General features: G+C 43.3%; 2 non-coding genes across 2 annotated transcripts; both read left to right on the top strand.

Moving 5' to 3' along the window:
- The first annotated feature begins 14,248 nt into the window (after nucleotides 1–14,248).
- Nucleotides 14,249–14,320, top strand: TRNAC-GCA (transfer RNA cysteine (anticodon GCA)). Its single transcript has one exon. It is a non-coding gene; the product is annotated as a tRNA-Cys (tRNA).
- A 1,778-nt stretch (nucleotides 14,321–16,098) lies between these two features.
- On the top strand, nucleotides 16,099–16,170 carry TRNAC-GCA (transfer RNA cysteine (anticodon GCA)). The gene has a single exon. It is a non-coding gene; the product is annotated as a tRNA-Cys (tRNA).
- The last annotated feature ends 6,998 nt before the right edge of the window (nucleotides 16,171–23,168 follow it).

Here is a 23,168-nt window from a genome sequence, read left to right as displayed (position 1 = left end):
CCTCTGATTTCTGTGTATTGATTTTGTATCCTGAAACTTTACCAAATTCATTTATCAGTTTAAGGAGTCTCTTGGTTGAATCCTTGGGTTTTTCCAGGTATAATTTCATGTCATCAGCAAAGAGTGAGAGTTTGATGTCTTCTGCTCCCATTTGGATGCCCTTAATTCCGCTCTCTTGATTGCTGTAGTAAGGACTTCCAGCACTATGTTGAATAGAAGTGGAGATAGTGAACAACCTTGTCTTGTTCCAGTTCTAAGTGGTAATGCTTTCAATTTTTCCCCATTCAGTATGATATTGACTGTGGGTTTGTCATATATGGCTTGTATCATTTTTAGGTAAGCCCCGTCTATGCCTATTTTGTTGAGCGTTCTTATCATAAGAGGGTGTTGGATTTTGTCAAATGCTTTTTCTGCGTCTACTGAGAGGATCATATGGTCTTTGTTTTTGCTTCTGTTTATATGGTGAATTAAATTTATAGATTTGCATATGTTGAAGCCCACTTGGTCCTGATGGATTAATTTTTTGATAAGCACCTGAATTCAGTTTGCTGGGATTTTGTTGAGAATTTTTGCATCCATATTCATAAGGGATATTGGTCTGTAGTTTTCTTTTTTTGTTGCATCCTTTCCTGGTTTTGGTATCAGGGTTCTGTTTGTTTCATAAAATGTGTTGGAAAGGATTCCATGCTTCTTTTTTTTTTTTTTTTTAATTTCTTTTTTTTTTAACTAAAAAATCAAGGGAAGACATGCTTCTTGATGTTGTGGAATAATTTTTGCAGGATAGGCACCAGTTCTTCTTTGTAGGTGTAGTAAAATTTGGGTGTGAAACCATCTGGTCCAGGACTTTTCTTTTTAGGAAGGTTTTTTATTGCTGTTTCAATTTTAGTACTTGATATTGGTCTGTTCAGGAATTCTGTTTCTTCCTGGTTGGGCCTAGGGAGGCTGTGTGTTTCTAGGAAATTGTCCATTTCCTCCACATTTTCCAGTTTGTGTGCATAGTGGTTTTTGTAGTATTCATGAATTATATCTTGTATCTCTGTGACATCAGTTGTAATTTCTCCTTTATTGTTCCTGATGGAGCTTATTAGAGATTTTTCTTTTCTGCTTTTCATTAGTCTAGCCAATAGTGTGTCAATTTTGTTTATTTTTCCAAAGAACCAACTTTTTGTTTTATTAATCTTCTATATAGTTTCCCTGTTGTCAATTTCATTTAGTTCTAATTTGATCTTAATGATTCACTTCTTCTGCTGGGTTTGGGGTCTGTCTGTTCTTCTTTTGCCAGCTTTTTGAGATGTTTCATTAGGTTGTCTATTTGTGATCTTTTTTACTTTTGGATATAGGCATTTATGGAAATAGACTTTCCTCTCAGGACTGCTTTAGCTGTGTCCCACAGATTTTGGTAACTTGTGTCTCCTTTGTCATTTAGTTCAAAGAATCTTTTGATTTCCATCTTGATTTCCTCATTTATTAAGTGATCATTCAGCAGAAGGTTGTTTAGTTTCCATGACTTTGTGTAGAAAAGAGAACTCCTGTTAGGATCAATTTCTACATTTATTCCATTGTGGTCTGAAAAGATACATGGTATAATTTCTATTTTTTAAATTGTTTGAGACATGCTTTTTGTCTGAGGATATGGTCAATCTTAGAGAATGACCCATGAGCTGATGGGAAGAATGTATATTCAGTGGTTTTGGTGTAGAATGTCCTGTAAATGTCAGTCAGGCCCATTTGTTCTAGAGTTCCCCTTAAGTTCATTATTTCTTTCTTGGTTTTCTGTTTGGAGGATCTGTCCTGTGCTGTCAGTGGGGTGTTAAAGTCTCCGACTATTATGGTGTTGTTGTTTATCCATTTGTTTAGATCCAGTAGAGTTTGCTTTATGAATCTGAGTGTACCAAGGTTGGGTGCATATATATTTAGAATTGTCATGTCTTCTTGTCGAACTGTACCGTTCACCATTATATAGTGACCCACTTTGTCTTTTACTACTTTTGTTGATTTAAAAACTAAGTTCTCTCTAATCAGCACCGTCACACCAGCTTTCTTTTGGCTTCCGTTTGCTTGAAATATTGATCTCCACCCTTTTACCTTTAGTCTAACTGCATCTTTGCAGGTTAGATGTGTTTCCTGAAGGCAGAAGATACTTGGCTTGTATTCTTTTATCCATTCGGCCAGCCTATGTCTCTTGAATGGGGAGTCCAAACCATTCACATTTATTGAGGCAGATTTCTGTTCGTTATGTTGGGTTGAATTTTGTTGCTTTGTTTTCTCTCTTGAGCCATTGTGGTATCTGGGCTTTGATTTTTAGCTTTGAGTAGATTTACATTCCTGAGTGTTTATTGTGCTGATCCGTGGGTAACACTGTTTTGAGTACTTCTTAAAGGACTGGTCTTGTCTTTAATTCCCTCAGTCTTTGCTCATCTGAGAATGTCTTGATTTTTTATTCATATACAAAACTTAGTTTTTCGGGGAATAAGATTCTAGGCTGGGCATTATTCTGTTTCAGGAGAGTGAGAATGGGGCCCTAGTCTCTCCTTGCTTGTAAAGTTTCAGTAGAAAGTCTGGCGTTATTCGGGTTGGCTTTCCTTTGTATGTTACTTGCTTCTTTCATCTTATAGCTCTTAGAAGGGCCTCTTTAGTTGATATTTTGGTCAGTCTGATGATTGCATGTTGTGACGTCTTCCTGTTTGCATTGAATCTCCCAGGGGTCCTTTGAGCTTCTTGAACTTGTATATTGACATATATCGACATTTTTAGCAAGGCCTGGGAAATTTTCATCTATTACATCTTCAAATAGCTTGTCCAACCCTTGAGTGTTTTCTTCTTCCCCTTCTAGTAACCCTATGACCCACACATTAGGTTTCTTCACATAATCCCACATCTCTTGTAGGCTTTACACTTTTCTCTTGTTTCTCTGTTCTATCTCTGTGACTGATTTATTTCATTGGAAGGTGTTATCTTCAATTTCTGAGATTCTTTCTTCTGTTTGATCTACCCTGTTCTTGAGGTTTTCCACTGTGTTTTGTAGTTCCCTGAATTGATTCTTCATTTCCAGGTGTTCAGTTAGACTTTTCTTCACTGTTTCAATTTCTTTAGTGAATTTTTGTTCCAGGTCCTGGAATCTTTTTGCATTTTCTTTGCGTTGGTTATCCAGTTGTTTTTGCAAGTCGAATTTTCTTAGTATCCATGTTTGAGATTCCTCTTCTGTGATTTTAGTGGTCTGATTTTGGTTGGTGTCCATTTCTAAGGGGCTGGTGCTACTCTTTGGGGGTGTGCTTTCCGTTTGGTTCTTCATGTTTTCAGAGTTCCTTCACTGATTTCTTCCCATCTGGATCAGTTGTTGCTTCTTGCCTTTAGGTTTTTGTTTGGATATTGACATGCAGTGTTTAGTCTCTGAACCAGTAGGTGGTGTTTGTGGGTGAGATTTGACCACACCCTGTATGATGAGTTAGTAGGTGCCCTGAAAAGGGTGTGCAGAATGTCCTCCCTGTCAGTAGGTGGCGCTTGCTCAGAGGAGCAAGCTACACTCTTGTTTTTGGGTCTTGTATCCAGTTCTTGTTCCTCTGGAGAGGCACTCTATTGCCTCAGGTGGTGGGTGGGGCCCTGGGACTTCCAGGTGTGTCCTTATTCTCCACCTCAGTGAGGGCTGGTCTAGGAGTAAGTCTGGGCAGAGCTGGATCCGGTCAGCCTGCCCTCAGGCACCACAAATGCTGTTAGCAGGGGTCAAAGTTCTGTTCTCTGCTTCCAGGAAAAGCTGTCAGGGAAGTGCTGGAATGGATCCACTCAGTCAGAAAGTCTGTGTGGGGGTGGGGCCGTCTGAGACCAGCAGTCTAGAGCAGGCTTCACTCCTTTCCTCCATCCCAAATCTGTGGCTACTCCTGGGCCTCTGCTAGTAAGCCAGACCTCACGCCACCAGGCCTCCCCTGGCTGTGATGCCAGCCGGGAGGTTCCCTGCGCAGGGTCACCGCCTGGACTGGGCACACAGCTTCCCCTTGGGAGGAGGGTTGCTGTCAAGGACACTGATATGCCCCTGAAGGCACACACACCTCAGTAGGCTATTCATGAATATCCCTTCTGTGCCCCCGGCAATGCAAGACCTGGGTGCATGGGATTTGGTCTGCAGGTCTGACCTCTGGGTCCTGGAGTTCAATCCCCAACCCCACCAGGGAGAGGAGTGCCAGTCCTAATTCACCCACAGGGAGCCCAAGCTGGGTCTTTGTCTCTCAGCCTCAGAGTCTGCCCTGTTCTCCTGGAATCACCAGGCCAGCAGCACCTAGAAGGGCTGGCAGGTAGGGAGCTCACTGTCTGAGTACCCTTCAGTAGGTCCCCAGAAGGGAAGGTCCCATTCCCTGGAGATGCCTCCGGGTGGTGGCTATATTATCTTTCTCAGCAGCTGTGGATAGGGAAGAGGGAGGGGATAATGAAGCAATATGGCGCCTGCCGCGTGGTTCAGGTCTGTGCACATGGAGGTGCCCCGAGGGAGGTGGGAGCCTGGTGCTGCATCCACTACAGTCTTACTGCTCACTGGTGGTGGCCGTCTTCTGGGCTGGTGTCCACAGGTCACTCCAACCGCTGGGGAGCCCACCAGCAGTCTGAGATGCAAGGGAGGGGGAAGTTATCCGTTCTACCTACCCTTGCCGGTGGTCTCCAGGCTACTTTGGAGGTCTCTGCTTCCAGTTTTCCTCTGCAACCTCCTCCCGTGGAGTCTCCCGCGGTCTCAGGTACCCCTCCTTCCAACTCTCGTCCGATGTATTCTTGTCTGCTTGCTTCTTTCTTCTAATTTCTCCTAGAATCTGTCTTTTCTGCAGAGACACTCTGTCTGGCGGTGTTTCTCGTCCGCCATCTTCACCATTAGAATTAAACAGAAAGTAGTCCTTTCAAAATACTTCCTGCACCACTGATTTTAAGGAATCACCTGATGCTGCAGCCAGACTCTCCTCCCTTTTTGTGGTTTCAACACAGCGGCATTTCTTCCAGATAAGAAAGCATGGACTGGTTCTGGCTGGTCCGCAGATGCTGTACACAGGGCATTTCTGTGTCCTTTGTTTTACCTTTTGACATATAAAACCTAATTTTAATACATTTAAATATTAAGTCTCTACCCCAAGGTGAACATGGGACTACCTGGTATACATGTTTGCTTTCTGCGCATGTGCGTGTCCATCTTCATAGATGTTCATAGCTCCTCCTATAACCTGTTGAATTATGTATACTTAGCGAACCCATTCAACATAAATTTCTCTCTTACCCTTCTTCCTTCAAAGTGCCTGCTTTCAGTTTCTGCCAGAGGCTATGCTTCACAGCCTATAGGGTGACCATCTGCAGGCTGCAAGCTTTATTTTTTATTTTATTCTATTTATTTATTTTTTTAAATTTCAGCATATTATGGGGGTACAAATGTTAACCCTTTGCACTCAGATGTCGAGTGTGACTCGACATGGTTAGCAAAAATTATAGAGATTAAAATTACTCTTTGAATGTATCAATAATTTGAAATATTAAAAAATCCAAATAAATAAGTTTGTATGAAAAGAAACTCCAGTTTTTTATTCTACTGCTGCACTTTGTAAAATCTGGGGTGTCGTGGCCCTTTTGTAGGACGGAGGATGAACACAGAACAAAAAAGACACACAGACACACACAAAGATGGTTACAAGACTACAGTGCATAATGCACCAGTTGTTTTATTTTTATATCTCAAAAATCAAAGTTAGTTCCTTGTACGTGCCCAGACGTGGCAGCGATAGCCATAAATTCTGGAACATGTAGCCTAAGGACATAGATATCTTCTGACTCAAGGTTTCCAGGCAGTTGCTCAAGGCGCCAGGCATAGATCACAGACCGAGATTAGCAAGGTTGGGCAAGGCTGCTACTGGGGGCATTTTTCGTCCCCAGTTCCTCTTAGGCCAATCCCCGGTGGCTGGGCATGGCTTAGGTTGCCCCTCCCTTGAGGGGTCTTACCCATCATTGACTAACCAGCTATCTTATGGGATTAAGCAGCAATCAAAAGAACAATGTGCTTATTGTGTGGCCTCCAGGCCTCCACTTATTGTGGGGCTGGGCAGCTCTTGCCTCAATGCAGAAACTCAGGTCTATTGTTATGCCTCTAGGCAGCAACTGTGTTTGTCACAAGGGCCTTGTCCAGAACACATTACTTTCAAACGCTCTGGGCAGAACACGTACATTACTCACTAAATTTTAATTCTTAAATTAGCAAAACATATGTCAGTCACCTACACTGGGGTATTTAAAAAATTAAATCCTGAGTAGAATAAAGGAATCAAGAAAAAAACAAGCAAGTGCAAAGGGTTAAGGTTATGTATATTGCCCATGCCCCACTTCTCCTGTAAGCTTTATAAGAAGTAAAGCTCTCCTCTCCAAATTTTTTAATCTTGTGATTTTTTTGAGTCAATAAGGCTAAGTGGGGCAAGATCCCAGAGCCGGTGCTGGGAGGACAGTGGTCAGGACCAGAAAGGCACTTGAGGCTCTGTCTTCATCCAGTTTCATGCAGCCCAGTAGAGGAAGTAGTGATTTAGCATCACCCATGCAATGAGGGAGCCTGTACACAAAGGAACCCTGGGAGGCTTCATCAAACAAAGGAATATATAGGATTTGGGGCAACACTGGAGGTTAGGAGAAACTTCAGTGAAACAGTCTCTAAGCAAAGCAAGGCTATGGCTGAGTCCTCCTCAGGTGTGGACTACAGAGTGGACCTGGGCATCTGTTTTCCTGGACACTACACACTGAAATAGATATGGAATGTTGTTTCTAGAAACCCTTTATCTGAAGTTTTGTATATGGGTTGGAAATTGAGCCTGCTTCTCTGCCCTAAGTGACTTGGATCCTCCAGGCAAAAGTGGGCTGTTTCAGCTCTAGAAGTTGGAAAAGGCAAAGAAACACATTCTCCCCTGGAGTTTCTGGAGGGAGTGTAGCCCTGTTGACATTTTTATTTTGGCCCAGTGAAACTGGTTTTGAATTTCAGATCTCCAGAACTGTAAGGATAAATTTGAGTGGTTTTAAGCTTAAAAAAAAAAAAAAAAAAAAAAAGTGGTCCATTTTATTTTTACTGATAAAATTTCAAAGTTTCTGATAGTCTATGATTTGAGAGAGCAAAGCAATAAGGAAATAGTAGTCTCTCAAATAAGGGGATTGTTATGACATTTTAGAGCTGCTTTCTGTGTCTGGGAGAAATAATCTTTACTGGTGACATTACAGTTAGCTTCATTCCTACCCTACGTTATCTGAGCAGACTTTTACTTTCTTCCTCTGAGCTCATTTTTTCTTTCCCAGCCACGTTTTGTGAAGAAAAGTAGAAAGTAAACAAGGTGGATGTGACTTTGAACCAGGGAACTCTTGATCTACAGCTGAGTGCGACCCTAAGCTCTAACCCTTGCATCCCTTGATTGGCACCTTTTGACTCTTGGTACCACCCCCAAGATTCCAGTAACTCATTGCTGTTTCTGCATGTCCAAGGAGTGGCAGGCCTTCAGTGTGGGTTGAATTGTGTTCCAGGAAGATATGCTAACATGCTACCCCCAGTACCTGTGAATGTGACCTATTTAGAATTAGGGTTCTTGTAGATGTAACCAAGTTGAGTCACACTGGATTAGGGTGGGAGCTAATCCAATATGTCTAGTGTCTTTATAAGAAGAGGAGAGAGACACACACAAGGAAGAACACCAGGTGAAGGTGGAGGTGGAGACTGGAGTGATGGATCCACAAGACAAGCAGGGCCAAGGACTGCTGGCCACCCCAGGAGCTAGAAGTGGCACAGAAGGATTCTTCCCTACACCTTTTGGAGGGAGTGTGGTCCTGTTAATGCCTTGATATCAGACTTCTAGCTTCCAGAGCTGTGAAAAATAAATTCTTGTTTTTAGCCATCCAATTTATGGTGCCTTGTTACCATAACTACAGGAAATGAATTCACCTTCTGAGAAGGTGACATGGCCTCTTTTTCTACAAGATCCCCCTTCCCCTGACCTCAGATTCCCCCTCCCCAAGCTTGGGCGAGGGCAACAGCAGGGAAAGACACTTACCTTTACAACTGGTGAGAGCCAACTATAAAGACACCCCTAGGCCTTCTCTCTTACCAAAAGTCGTGGAGAGAATCATGCAGAGCCACGATGCTGCTCAGAACCCACCTCCTAGATTTGGGTCTAGAATCTTTTTCATTCTTTTTTGTGCAAAGGAAACTACAGGAAGTTATCTGGAAGATTTTGAAGAGAAGTTAACCTCCAAGGAAGAAACCCACTGAGCTGAGAAGAAGCTCAGAAGAAAGCTTGCACCAAGAGCTGGGCTGACTTGCTGGTGTAGGTTTCCGTGAGGGAGCGTGGTGTGTGAAAAGAATGCAGAACCTGGGGTCAAACCCAGGTGAGCTCTGGCACTTGGGCAGGTCACTTAGCCATTTCAAACTAAAGTTATTTCAAATGAGCATGCCGACACCTGATTCACTGGGCTGCGGTGGGAACTGGGTGGGAAATTATAGTTGTAGTGTCCATTAACATACCTGGCACATAGTATCACTTCATAAAAAGCTAGTTTCCATCTGGTCCTTTCAGTATTCCTGTAAAAAAGTGAAAGTCATCAGAGTTTTTCTAGAACTGACCTGGGAAGAGATCCTGTCCTGGGGGGACCAAGATGCTCAGACACTGCAGGGGAAGGCGTTGTAACAGGGCAATCTCCAGCAAGGCCACCAGCCCCCAGGCTCACACACTGCCCTCCCTCCCCTCCCCTGCATCCCTCACTCTCACACAGAAGCAGCCCTGGCTTTCCCTTCTGCTTCAGGAAAGAGTCCCTGGGGCCAGGCGGGTGGCTCATGCCTGTAATCCTAGCACTCTGGGAGGCCAAGGTGGGCGATTGTTTGAGCTCAGGAGTTCGAGACCAGCCTGAGCAAGAGCGAGACCCCGTCTCTACTAAAAATAGAAAGAAATTAGTTGGCCAACTAAAAATATATAGAAAAAATTAGCCAGGCATGGTGGCACATGCCTGTAGTCCCAGCTACTCAGGAGCCTGAGGCAGGAGGATTGGTTGAGCCCAGGGGTTTGAGGTTGCTGTGAGCTAGGCTGATGCCACGGCACTCTAACCTGGGCAACAGAGTGAGACTCTGTCTCAAAAACAAAACAAAACAAAAGAGTCTCTTGACCTTATTTTCTTCACTTGTTTAACTAACATTCAAGTATCTCTTATGCCCCAGACCTGTGCTAGATGCTGGGATAGCACAAATTAAACTGTGACATTGGCCCCAGCTCCCTCAATGCTTGCATCCCCAGAAGTTTCTATGTCTTTCTCCATCCACACCCCACCCTGCATCCCCTCTGTCCGCCTCTCTTTTATCTTCAAAGCAACTCCTTTGTTATGCCGTTGCTGTTCACACCCACACCCCACTTCAGCTCCTGTTTCATCAAACCTCCTCACTCTCTCCTCTCTCCTCAGATGTCGTCTCCCTTTCCTTAGAAACATGCTAAGGCAGATTTCATCTCACTCAAGGGATGAATTGTACTGCACGTGACAAAAACAACCTGAGGGAAGCTGAGCCAAAAGGGAGAGTTTATCATCACAACCAGGGATACCTCATGGAACATTGGAGCAGAGATACAGCCTGATTTCTCTGCCTACAGTGCAGAGGATGGGTTGGAAGGGCCAAGAGTGGCTGCTGCTGTGTTCTAGGAATAGTAAAACTCATTATAAATCAAACTTCCCCCAAGAAGATGGTAAATCAGGTGCGAAGTTAATGATAATTAGCTTGAGAGAGAAAACCGGAGTGAACTGTTGGTTGTCGCATTTCAGATGCACAATGTGACAGAGCAATGGCTGTTGGACGTATGGATTCACAAATATTTTGCTTAATTCTGGGTGAAATTATTGATGCGCAGAGTCTGAGTCAGGCCTTGGCATGTGTGCGTTCAGATGCGGGGAAAGTGCTTCTCAAGTCTTTTGTTCTGTTCATCACTGACAACCTCTGCTCCTGGAGAAGATGCTTTCCACTTGATTAGTGTTTATCTGAGGAGCCCTGTAGACAGCAGAAAAGATGTGTGGGCGTCAGTTCCGCCACGCCCAGCCGTGTGCAGTAAAGAAGGGCAATGCCTCATGCAAAAGCTCCCTCCTGAATGCTAATCCATCCACTGTTCATTTGGAGAGAAAACAACAGGAAATGGTGAAAATTGGGGCTGATAAAATGGCAGCCACTAAATATACATTGTTTTAGCGTCCTGGCCAAAGCAAGCACATGACTCTGCATTTTGACATATACTGGCTGTTAAGAGTGCTTGCATAGCAAGTTTTTGAAATGAGAAAGGAGATGAAAACATTTCTTCAAAATTCCAATAAGGACTATTTCTAGGACATCTAGAGGCATGGCTCCAGAGGAATGTTTCAGGTGTTGATGTATTTCCAATACTCAGAAGCTATCACTTCAAGCCTTCAGTATCATGCTTTTTTGTTGTTTGTTTAAGAAGATCTGTCTGTGGCACACATAACTCAATAGTTGGGTACTTAGCTTCTTCTTCTTTTTTTTTTTTTAACATACCAAACATCTGTTTCAAGCTTCTTCTTGATGCATGATGATTTTCTTCATTCATGTTATACGAAGGAATCAATAGTGTCTTATGGGGCATATTTTACAACCACATCTGAACACTACAAAAGAATTTAAAGAAATACCTCCCAGAGCCAAAAAGTGGACCAGAAATCCATTCACTGTCATCTCCCATGTTGGAATACTCAACTCTCCAGATTTAAGGACTTGTCAACTTTGTGTCTGAGTGAATGCTAACAGCAGTCTTTAGTGAGAAGTCTACTTCCTGAGTTCATATAATAGGAATACCCATTACTGCCTGCCAGTCACCAAATGGTTGCTACCATTCCTTACGACCTTTACAATACGGTTCTTAAGCTTAGCAGAAATAAAGAATATGACATGAAATCGGCAGATTCGGAAATCTGGCCTATGGTTCAATCTAACTGTCCTTAAGGCAGATAAAGATAATTTGGTGAAAGACTACAAATGATACCATTGAGAAACAACTGTGACTCTTTTTAAATACCATATTTTACTTTTTATTCTAATGAAAACAAGTTGATTTGTCTTTTTTAAAATATCTGTGCCTTTTGTGCTAATTTTAAAGCTTTCCCCCCCACATTTAGGCCTTTAATTCATACAGAATCTATCTTTTATTTATTTATTTGATTTCAGCATATTATGGGGGTACAAATGTTTAGGTTACGTATATTGCCTTAGCCCCACCCAAGTCAGAGCTTCAAGATAGTGGACAAGAAAAACCACCAGCCAGAGTGTCTCTGCAAGAAAGGTAGATTTTAGATGAAAGTGAAAAAAGCAAACAGGCAGACAAACATAGGTTGGATGAGGGTCGGAAGGAAGGATGCCTGAAACTGCAGAATCTATCTTTCTGTATGGTGAAGATTCTAAGGATTTTGTTGTTGTTGTTGTTGTTATTTTTAACATAGGAAACCAGTTATTTCAATGCCACTTGTTGAACAATTTGGTATTTTCCCCACTAGTTTGTAATTCCACTTTCATGATGTTTGGGGTGGCCATATATTTGTCATCCAACTAGGAGACCTTTGAGAGTGAAAGGGGATAGTATTCATATTTATGCTGGGACAACAAGCCTAAATTGAGACTGCCTATGTGAATCGGGACATAAAAGTCACCCTTCTCAAGTACCAAGTTCTGGCCAGGTGTGATGACCAGATATAGTCCCAGCGGGAGGCTGAGGTTGGAGGTTCCCTTGAGCCTGGGAGTTCAAGGCTCAGTGAGCTATGATTGCACCACTGCACCCTAGCCTGGGGTGACAGAGCAAGACCATGTATCTGAAAAAAAGAAAACCACATAAAAAGAAAACAATGCCCCACATATGCCTGGGATGGATTTTCTGTTCCATTTGTTTATCTATCTATTTTCAGGCTTCACTAGTTTAATTACCTTCACATGATAAGTCTCCTCATCTGGAAGAACAAGTCCCACCTTCTTGTTTTTCTATCTGAAATTGTCATGGCTAGTCTCAAACCTCTGCTGTTCTTTATTTTATATTGTTTTTTTCAAGTTCTGCTAAATTCCTTTTTAACTTTTGCTGAAGTTACTTTGAGCAAAATAATGAAATTGGAGAGGATGGACATCTTTATAATATTGAGTTCCTCATCTATAAATATGGTATTGTGTCCAATAATTCAGGTTTCCTTTATAGCCTTCAGTAATATTTTATAATTTTTTCCATAAAGAACTTACACTCTTATATTAATTTATTTCTGGTTATCTGTGGGCTTTGTTATCAATAGAATTTTTACCCTAATTCATTATTTAGTCGATTACTGCCGATATGTGGGGAATGATAGTCATAGTTGTAGGTCGATTTTGCATTCAGTGTTCTTGCTGAACTATCTTGTTAGTTCTGATAATTTGTTTCAACTTTAAGTATTGACAATCATAATATCTGCAAAAAGGGCAGTTGGTCTTTTTCAATCTGTATTATTTTTATTTTTTTTCTTGTTTTATTATAGAGGTTAGGACCTTCAGTACAATGTTGAATAGTAAGAGTGATAATGGGCATCTTTGTTTCTGAATTTAACAGGAGTGTTTCTCACATATTATATTTGCTGTAGGTTCATTGTAGATTTATCAACTTAAGGAAATTTATTTCTATTAATTTGTTATGAATTTTTTTTTTTTTGAGACAGAGTCTCACTCTGGTGCCTGGGCTAGAGTGCTGTGGTGTCAAGCCTAGCTCACAGCAATCTTAAACTCCTGGGCTCAAGCAATCTTTCTGCTTCAGCCTCCCAAGTAGCTGGGACTACAGGCATGCACCACCATGCCCAGCTAATATTAATATATATATATATATATATATATATATATATTTTTTTTTTTTAGTTGTCCAGCTAATTTCTTTCTATTTTTTTTTAGTAGAGAAGGGGTCTCACTCTTGCTCAGGCTGGTCTCAAACTCCTGACTTTGAGCCATCCACCCGCCTCGGCCTTCCAGAGTGCTAGGATTACAGCCATTGAGCCACTGCGCCCAGTCAAGGATCTAGTTTATATTTAACTATTACATCATATTACACATTATGAGTCTACCATATTGTTTTATGTTGTGGCCTGATTGCAGGATGTGGGATGAACACAGAAAGACACAGACACAAAATAATTGACTGCAGCCCCAGAAAAAAAGCACACAGACACAAAATATGGTTCAAGACTACAGCACTTAAAGCACCAGTCGTTTTATTTTTATACTGTTTAATTTGGCAGGCGTCCCCACAGCTATTTTCTCACACCAGCTTCTTCCCCAGCTACTTTTTGGTACGTGACTTCCCACGGGTCAACAGCACCTATTTCTCCAGACCTAGCACCAGAGATGCCCTTCAGCGTCTGATACCGTTTGAGGATACCAAGACGCCTGGCTTGCATGCATAGCACGAGGAAGATGCTTGCCTACTATCCTCTCCACATTTGATACCGTTTGCGGATACCAAGACGCCTTGGCATGCACGCAAAACCGCATGTTCATGGCCATTTGTCTTGGGGAACAGTTCTCACATCTGGTCAACAAGTCCCGTCCTGCTAATTGTGGGAAAAAGCAGTGAGCTCCCGTTCTGCTGACTTTGGGTCTCAGCCAATCTGACCCAGGGACGGCTTCTTCAGTTTTAATTAATTCCTTGTCAATGAATATTTAGATGGTTTCCAATGTTTCGCTAATACAAAAAAGGCTGCAATGAATATCCACATGTGTCTTCATGCACTTATATGAGCATTTCCAAAGGATAATTTGGTAGAAGGGGAACTCTATAGAGTATAATGTTTTTAAGTAACATTTCTTTTTACAAAAGCAATTTACCTTTTCACTTAAAACATTATCATGAACATGATTCTATATCATTAAACAAACTTCCAGATATGGACTCTGAACCTTATTTTAGTGCAGGGGAAGGTAATGTCACCTAGTTACAGTTATGTCCCCCACCAGTGCACCTGACACCAAGTGGATGCCCAACAATCATTATTGTCAAAGAAGATTATCTGTCTGATCTTAAGGGTCTCCCCAGCTGTAAAGGTCAAGAAGGCCACCACAGTGGCCTCAGCTAGATGCGCACAGGAGTGATGGGGAAAGAAGAGGACAGAAGGGAGGCCAGAGGTCAGAGAAATAGAACTGGCTAGGACATCCCAACCAGCAAGTCTGTCTTGCTCCTGGTGTGTTGACACATGTAAAGAGTAATAAGTACACTATCTTCCTAGGCCAGGGGGTATAGCTCAGGGGTAGAGCATTTGACTGCAGATCAAGAGGTCCCTGGTTCAAATCCAGGTGCCCCCTACTTTAGCTCATTTTTAACCACTGAAGTGGTTCCCACAGCATCACAGAAGTGCAGACTCAATAACCCTCAGCTGATTTCTATGGACATTAAGTTGAAGTTTGGAAGGCAAAGAAAGACCCCTGCCTTCTCCAGCCCTCTAGGTTCCACTGAGCTCCAGCCCTTTTCAGGGTTGTTTAGAATCTCCCCAGACAGATCCATGTGCTCCCTAAGAGAGAGGGCTGGGTTAGTTCTCCATCTCCTGCTGTATTCTCCACAGCATCCCACTTGGCTGTAACAGGCATAGTTGAACCAGCAGGGGCATTATATGCCCCTCCAATAGGGTAGTGCTTAGATTTCTGAGCTCAGCACACCAGAAAAGTGATGGGGGCTTTTTGGGTAAAGCAGCCAGGGAGGCCCTGTGGGAAACCTTCCTGAGCATGGGTCTCAGGGATAACAGGGGAGACCAAGGTGCACCTCCTTAGGCAGGGCAGGGCAGGGTCTGGGTCTGGGGAGTGGAGGCTGGAGACTGGGGGCTGGGGGCTTGGAGCAGGATCCCAGGAGAAGGGGAAGGAGGGGGAGGGCAGGAGCAGCCTGAAAGCTGAGCCCATGGGATCTGCTGTTGGACTTGATGTCAAAGAGATGAGTTGGCAATGGCCAGCAGGTTTTTGGTTGGAGTCACTAAGAAGAACAGTGCCATTTGCTTAGGTGGGCGATACTGTGGAGCATCAGTTTGAGACGTCTGTTAGATGTCAAAGGCAGGTACCAAGTCTGAGCTTCTAGCTGGGGAGAGAAGTGAGGCTGCAGACTGTCCCCCATAGGTGCCTGTCCTTCTCGCTCCTTCAGTTGTTCATTTAGTGAGATTCTGCTCTAATAATTGTTCTGAGGTTTTGTACATCTGAAAATGTCTTTATTTTGCCTTCACACTTGAGTATTAGTTTACCTGGGTTCAGAATTCTAGGTTGGAAGTTATTTTTCTTCAGCACTGAAAAATATTTTGTAGTCATATGTCAGTAAAGACAACTTTATTATTCAATTTCTCATCTCAGCAAAGCATCTTGAATTTTTAAAAATTTGAAATGGCATAGTTCAAGGGCCTGTACAACCAAAAGGGTATGCTTGTCAGTGCTTAATACTTTGGATTATACTTTTCAGCTACAGCTTGTTTTTTTTAAGTAACACACAAATAGTAAAGGAAGAAATTGCGTAGTTTAAAACGATGAGCAATATACATTCTAAACATCCTTAGTAATTATGATCATCCTAGATTTAATCTGAGAATATTTATGTTTAAAAAACCTACACATTTAACAGTGCATATAGTAGATTTGAGACTGTGAAAATTTGAGACGTGGTTAGAATTTTTTACTTATAAGAAAAAAAAATTTCCCTACTAAACTACAGGTCTGTTAGATCTATTTTCTTTTACTTTACCTTATTTTGTTTATGGAAATAATTTTGCTTAAATATACAACTTTTAAAACTAAGAATGTTTTCTTGATGAAAACTAAAGCAATAAAAAAAAAGGTATAATCCCACGGGACAAAAAGCAGATGGGTGGATGAAAGCTGATCTTGCACAGCAGGAACAAATAGCCGAAATTATAGGCTGTAGAGGAATCATCCAACAAGAGGTGAGCAATCCTGTGGGAAGAAAAGGTAGGTTGTTGGCCAGAGGGTGGCTGTCCAAGGAGGTAGTTTTACAGGTTCTCATTGGCTTAGCAAGAGAATGAATGATAGTTGTCCACACACTGGGTATTGTAACAGTGAAATAGTGCTAGTTGAGTTATTAAGTTGGGAATGGGGGTATAGCTCAGGGGTAGAGCATTTGACTGCAGATCAAGAGGTCCCTGGTTCAAATCCAGGTGCCCCCTTTCTATTTGCTTTTCACTCCCTGAACACAATGTTCTACTTGTAGCTTTTCTTCACCACATTGATTCATTATGTCAGGTGGGGAGAGAGAGGAGGCGGGCCAGGTCTTCATTAGAAAGCCTTCCTAGACATGTGCAGCTCCAGACAAAACCAGTTTCTTCAAGGCTGAGTCAGTGCTCGTAGGTCCTGGGGTGAACATTTCTTCTTTCTTCTTTTCCCAGCATCTCAATCCTCCTAATTTCATCTTGGGAATTCATGGAAGATAGGGTGCTGTCTCTGGGTAAGAAAAACAACAAGGCCAGATATATCCTCCTGAATGTTGATGTGTTAGTCAGGGTTCTCCAGAGAAAATGGAACCACTAGAGGGTGTGTGTGTGTGTGTGTGTGTTTTATACAGAGGGAGCGATTTTAAGGAATTGGCTCACACAATTGGGGTGGCACATCCGATTTCTGCAGGACAGGCCAGCAGGCTGGAGACACAGGGAAGAGTTGATGTTGCAGCTTGAATCTGAAGAGTCTGGAGGCAGAATTCCTTTCTCAGGAGACATCAGTCTTTTTCTCTTAAGGCCTTCAACTGATTGGATGAGGCCCACCCACATTTTGGAGGGTAATCTGCTTAACTCAAAGTCTACTGATTTCAACATTAATAACATCTAAAAAATACCTTCACAGCAACGTCTACAGTGGTGTTTGGCCAAACATCTGGGCACCATAGCCTAGCCAAGCTGACACATAAAATTAACCAGCACAGTTGGTTATGCCTAAAGCTGGGGCAATTATATCCCCCCAAACAAGACTATGAATGTTGAGTAAATCGTACATAGAGGTGGGGTGAGTTTGGAATTCATTCTGGAGGTAGCAGGGCTCTGGCAATGGCAAGGGGCCAGTGGCTGCAGCCAGCATTCATTGTGGTGACCGCAGTGACTCCCTAACCAGGGTTGACTGAGGTCTTGGCTGCCTGGCTTCCCTTGGGTCCTGCCCATTTTATGAGCCTGGCTCCTCAGGCTTCCCTGCAGTGCCACAAGCTCCTTGCCATCCTGCCAATGACTGCCTTCTGTGTTTCCATAACCTGACATGGCCTCTTCTTCAATCAAAGGACCCTGGCTGGTACCAAGAATGGGCAACAGGCAAAAGATCTAGCCTTATTGGACTTGAAGATAATGAAAATATCGGTATTTTGAGGAGATGGAGATCTGGAAGTCCACATCAAACAGTAGAAAAAGTTGAGTAAATTTGTAACTCTAAGATTATAAGTGGTTTCAGGGCAGATGGCTGATCCTACCAGTTTAAAGAAAGCAAATAATAAGCTCAAATGCCACACTGGTCTGTTCCACATGGGCTGAGACTCAGGATTTTTTCTGACTGTACTGTGAGAATCTCTGGTGACCTCTCACTGAATAAGTGAAACAGCTGAAAAGGATCAGCAAAGGCTGATCCGATAAGTTGCCAAACTTTAGTGTCTGTGGAATATAGAGCCTTTCGCAGTCTCAGAGCGGAAAATAGACCAGTGATTAGGAAAGAGTGGAACTTCAGAAATTGTAGTGTGGATTTATGAGAGCATTTGGGAAACTCAAATTATACCAAATTGTCAACTCCACCAGATCTCCCAAACCAGCCATTTCATCCTATCTGTAAGCTGATCAACTCAGATTGAAGGGTTTTCAGTGCAAGAGGAGATGGGTTTCCCTACCCCTCACTTTCTCTTGACCTACAGCCGCCAGTGAACTGGCAGCTTCTCAAGAACGTGTGTGGTTATGGATTCTTGGAATATTTTATAAAGTAGTAAGAGTATAATTTTAAATGTCTGAATTTATTATTATGAGTGTACGCAATTAACGTTCTTTTTAAAATATCATAGCTAGAGCAGCTGGGATAAACCTGTTTGCTCCATTGGTGGACTTAAACCTGAATTCACAGGAAGGCAATGCTAAATGCATTTAAGGGAAGGGAAATACCCACATATTTCTCAATTATTGGTGGTCTGATGCATCTGTGAAACTTCTTGGGTCCAGTATTTTGGGGGAACATTAGAATATCCCACAATATCCCAGAAAAGACTACATCCTGCAACTCACCCTATTTAACTACTGCCACCATCAGGAAGGGTTTGGGAGACCTCATTTACTAGCCTTGGTGTGCTGTTCCCACCCAGAAGGTGTAGTGCAGGGCCTGGAGTAAGAGAGGCCCCTCCAGCTGGTGGTGGGTACAGCACAGGCAGCCCTACCCCCTGGCTCCACTGACACAGCTGGTCTCAAGGGGCTGTGCCAGATCAAGATGCTGTGTGACGCCTCTGGTAAGCTTGAGTAGATGAATGCAGGGAATTCCCTTTTCGGCAAGTGACTATTATCCTTTGAGCAACAAACAGTTCTGGGACTGCTGCTTTGCCTGGTACCTGGTCTGCTTAGCATAAGTTAACATGCCTGGCGGCACTCCATCATCGAGTAGGCCGGCACGTCCGGGTCTGACCTGAGCAGGCACGGAGGGCATGCCTGCGCTAGATATTGTCTGTTGGCACTTGGTGTCCATTTCCACCCTATTCTGTATTCTCCCAAGTACTGCTGTGCTGAAAGTATGTTTTCCAAATTGCCTGGCCTCTTGAGTCCTGAATACAATTTAGCTTCTGCTAACAACAAGCACTTATGCAAGGTTTGGACTGTGGAAGGGAGATGGGGGTCATGCTTCCTTCAGTGGGGGCTAGAGCCTTGACAGATGTGTTTTTGTAGCAGCCAGACTAGGCTCAGCTACTGCTTAGCACCAGTTGCATGGATCTGGGGTGGCTGCAAAGGCCACAACAGTGTCCTGGCCTCCAACTGTGGTGGCAATGGGGTGACTGTGAAGCCTGATAATACTCCCTCTGACTTCTGTCTTTCCTCCAGCCCTTCCAAAGATTTTCCAGCCCCCACTTTCTTACAGTGGATACTATTCTCTTAAAATTCCTGCAGTAGAGATTGGATCAAGATGGCGGACAAGAAACACCGTCAGACAGAGTGTCTCTGCAGAAAAGACAGATTCTAGCAGAAATTAGAAAAAAGAAGCAAGACGAGCATACAGCAGATGAGGGCCAGAAGGAGGGATACCTGAGACCACGGGAGACTCCACGGCAGGAGGTTGCAGAGGAGAACTGGAAGCTGAGACCACTGGAGCAGCCCGGAGACCAGCGGAAAGGGCAGGTGGATCAGTCACCTTTCCCCTCCCCTGCATCTGGGACTGCTGGTAGGCTCCCCAGCGGGTGGAGAGACCTACGGACATCAGCCCAGAGACAGCAGCCGCCAGTGAGAGGTAAGCCTGTAGCAGACGCAGCACCAGGCTCCCAAATCCCTCGGGGCACCTCTGTGTGCACAGACCCGAGCCGCGTGGCAGGCGCCATATTGCCTCATTCTCCCCTCCGCCGACCCTACCCGCGGCTGCCCAAAGAGACAATATAGCCACTAGCCGGAGGCACCTCCAGGGAATGGGACCTTCCCTTTTGGGAACCTACACCTGACTAAGGGGAACTCAGACTGTGAGCTCCCTATCCGCCAGCCCTCCCAGGTGCTGCTGGCATAGTGATCCCAGGAGAACGGGGTAGACCCTGAGGCGGAGAGACATAGACCTGTGGTTGAATTGGGCTCCCTATCGGTGAATTGGGACCGGCACTCCTCTCCCTGGTGGGGATACAGTTTGACCTCTGGGACCCAGAGGTCAGACCTGCAGATCAGATCCCGTGCACCGAGGTCTCGCATTGCCTGGGGCACAAAAGGTATATACGTGAACAGCCTACTGAGGTGTGTGTGCCTTCAGGGGTAGATCAGCATCCTAGAGGGCAACCCTTCTCCCAAAAGGAGGCCTTACGCTCAGCCCAGGTGGCATTCCTGCGCAGGGAACCTCACAGCTGGCATCACAGGCAGGGGAGGCCTGGTGGAGTGTGGTCTGGCCTGCTGGCAGAGACCCAGGAGTAGCTGCAGAGTTGGGGAAGGTGGAAAGAAGTGAAGCCTGCTCCAGACTACGGGTCACAGACAGCCCCACCCCCACACGCAGATTCTCTGGCTGAGCAGGGCTATTCCAGCCCCTCCCTGACAGCTTTTCCTGGAAGCAGAGAACAGAACTTTGACTGCTGCAGGCATTGGTGGTGCCTGAGGGCAGGCTTACCCAACCCAACTCCGTCCAGACTCTCTCCTAGACCAGCCCTCACTGAGGGGGAGAAAAGCACACACCTGGAAGTCCCAGGGCCCCACCGACAACCTGAGGCACTAGAGTGCCTCCCTACAGGAACAAGAGCTGATAACAGGACACAAAAACAACAGCTTAGCCAGTTCCTCCAAGCAAGCGCCATCTGCTGACAGGGAGGACAGCCTGCACAACCTTTTCACGGCACCTACTGACTCATTATACAGGGAGTGGTCAAATCTCACCCACAGACACCACCTAACGGCTCAGAAACTAAACAAGGCGTGTGAATACCCAAACAAAAACATAAAGAAAAGAAACAACTGATCAACATGGGAAGAAATCAGCAAAGGAACTCAGGAAACATGAAGAACCAAACAGAAAACACACCCCCAAAGAGGAGCACCAGCCCCCTAGAAACGGACACCAACCAAAATCAGGCAACCAAAATGACTGAAGAGGAATTTCGTATGTGGATCATAAGAAAACTCACCGACCTGCAAGAACAACTCAATAACCAACACAAAGAAACCACAAAAAGTCTCCAGGACCTAGAACAAAAGTTCACTAAAGAAATAGACACAATGAAGAAAAGTTTAACCGAACTCCTGGATATGAAGAATCAATTCAGGGAACTACAAAATACAGTGGAAAGTCTCAAGAACAGGGTAGATCAAATAGAAGAAAGAATCTCAGAGATTGAAGATAACACCCTCCAACTAAATAAAACAGTCACAGAGATAGAGCAGAGAAACAACAGAAAAGAGCAAAGCCTACAAGAGATGTGGGATTATGTGAAGAAACCTAATGTGAGGGTCATAGGGTTACCAGAGGGGAAGAAGAAAAAACTCAAGGGTTGGACAAGCTATTTGAAGATATAATAGAGGAAAATTTCCCAGGCCTTGTTCAAAATCTCGATATACAAGTTCAGGAAGCTCAAAGGACCCCTGGGAGATTCAATGCAAACAGGAGACGTCACAACATGCAGTCATCAGGCTGGCCAAAATATCAACTAAAGAGGCCCTTCTAAGAGCTGTAAGATGAAAGAAGCAAGTGACATACAAGGGAAAGCCAATTCGAATAACAGCAGATTTCTCTAATGAGACTTTACAAGCAAGGAGAGACTAAGGCCCCATTCTCACTCTTCTGAAACAAAACAATGCCCAGCCTAGAATCTTATTCCCTGCAAAACTAAGCTTCATATATGAAGGAGAAATAAAGACATTCCCAGACAAGCAAAGTCTCAGAGAATTCACCAAGACAAGACCAGCCCTACAAGAAGTACTCAAAACAGTGTTACACACAGAACACCATAATAAAAACTCACGAATATAAAAACAACCAAAACTCAAAAATTAAAGGCCAGATAATACAATGGCTCAAGAGAGAAATCAAAGCAACAACATCCAACCCAACAGAATGAACAGTAGTAATCTACCTTACCTATCAGTTCTCTCAATAAATGTGAATGGCTTAAACTCTCCACTCAAGAGACATAGGCTGGCTGAATGGATAAGAAAATACAGGCCAAGTATATGCTATCTTCAGGAAACACATCTAACCTGCAAGGATGCATATAGACTAAAAGTAAAAGGGTGGAGATCAGTATTCCAGGCAAGTGGAAGCCAAAAGAAGGCTGGCATGGCAGTTCTAATTTCAGATGATTTAGTTTTTAAACCAACCAAAGTAGTGAAAGACAAAGAGGGTCGTTATATAATGGTGAAGGGCACAGTTCAACAAGAAGAGATAACAATTTTAAATATATATGCACCCAACTTAGGGGCACCCAGTTTCATAAAGCAAACCTTACTGGATCTAAGCAAATGGATTAATAGCAACTCCATAATCACCGGAGATTTCAACACCCCACTGATGGCACAAGACAGATCCTCCAAACAGAAAATTAACAAAGAAATAATGGACTTAAACAAAACTCTAGAACAATTGGGTCTGACTGACATTTACAGGACATTCTACTCCAAATCCACTGAATATACATTCTTCCCATCAGCTCACGGGACATTCTCTAAGATTGACCATATCCTAGGACACAAAGTAAATCTCAAGAAATTAAAAAAAATAGAAATCATACCATGTACCTTCTCAGATCACAGTGGAATAAAAATAGAAATCAACCCAAACAGAAACTCACATTTCTACACAAAAATGTGGAAATTAAACAACCTCCTACTAAATGATTACTTCATAAATGCAGAAATCAAGATAGAAATAAAAAATTTCTATGAACAAAATGACAACGGAGAGACAAGTTATCAACTCCTCTGGGACACAGCTAAAGCAGTTCTGAGAGGAAAGTTTATCTCCATAAATGCCTATAACCAAAAGTCAAAAAAATCACAAATAGACAATCTTACGAAATGACTCAAAGAACTGGAAAAAGAAGAACAGATCAACCCCAAACCCAGCAGAAGAAGTGAAATCAACAAGATCAAATCAGAACTAAACGAAATTGAAAACAGGGAAGCTATACAGGAGATTAATAAAACAAAAAGTTGGTTCTTTGAAAAAATAAACAAAATTGACACACCATTGGCTAAGCTAACGAAAAGCAGAAAAGAGAAATCTCTAAAAAGCTCCATCAGGAACAAAAAAGGAGATATCACAACTGATCCCAAAGAGATAACAAGATATAATTTATGAGTACTACAAAAATCTTTATTCACACAAATTGGAAAATGTGGAGGAAATGGACAAATTTCTAGAAACACAGAGCCTCCCTAGGCTCAACCAGGAAGAAATAGATTTCCCGAACAGACCAATCTCAAGAGCTGAAATAGAAACAGCAATTAAAAATCTCCCTAAAAAGAAAAGTCCCGGTCCAAATGGTTTCACA

This window comes from Microcebus murinus, chromosome 9 (assembly GCF_040939455.1).
Source record: "Microcebus murinus isolate Inina chromosome 9, M.murinus_Inina_mat1.0, whole genome shotgun sequence".
NCBI classification, from domain to species: domain Eukaryota; kingdom Metazoa; phylum Chordata; class Mammalia; order Primates; family Cheirogaleidae; genus Microcebus; species Microcebus murinus.
This window is presented reverse-complemented; position numbering and strand designations above follow the sequence as displayed.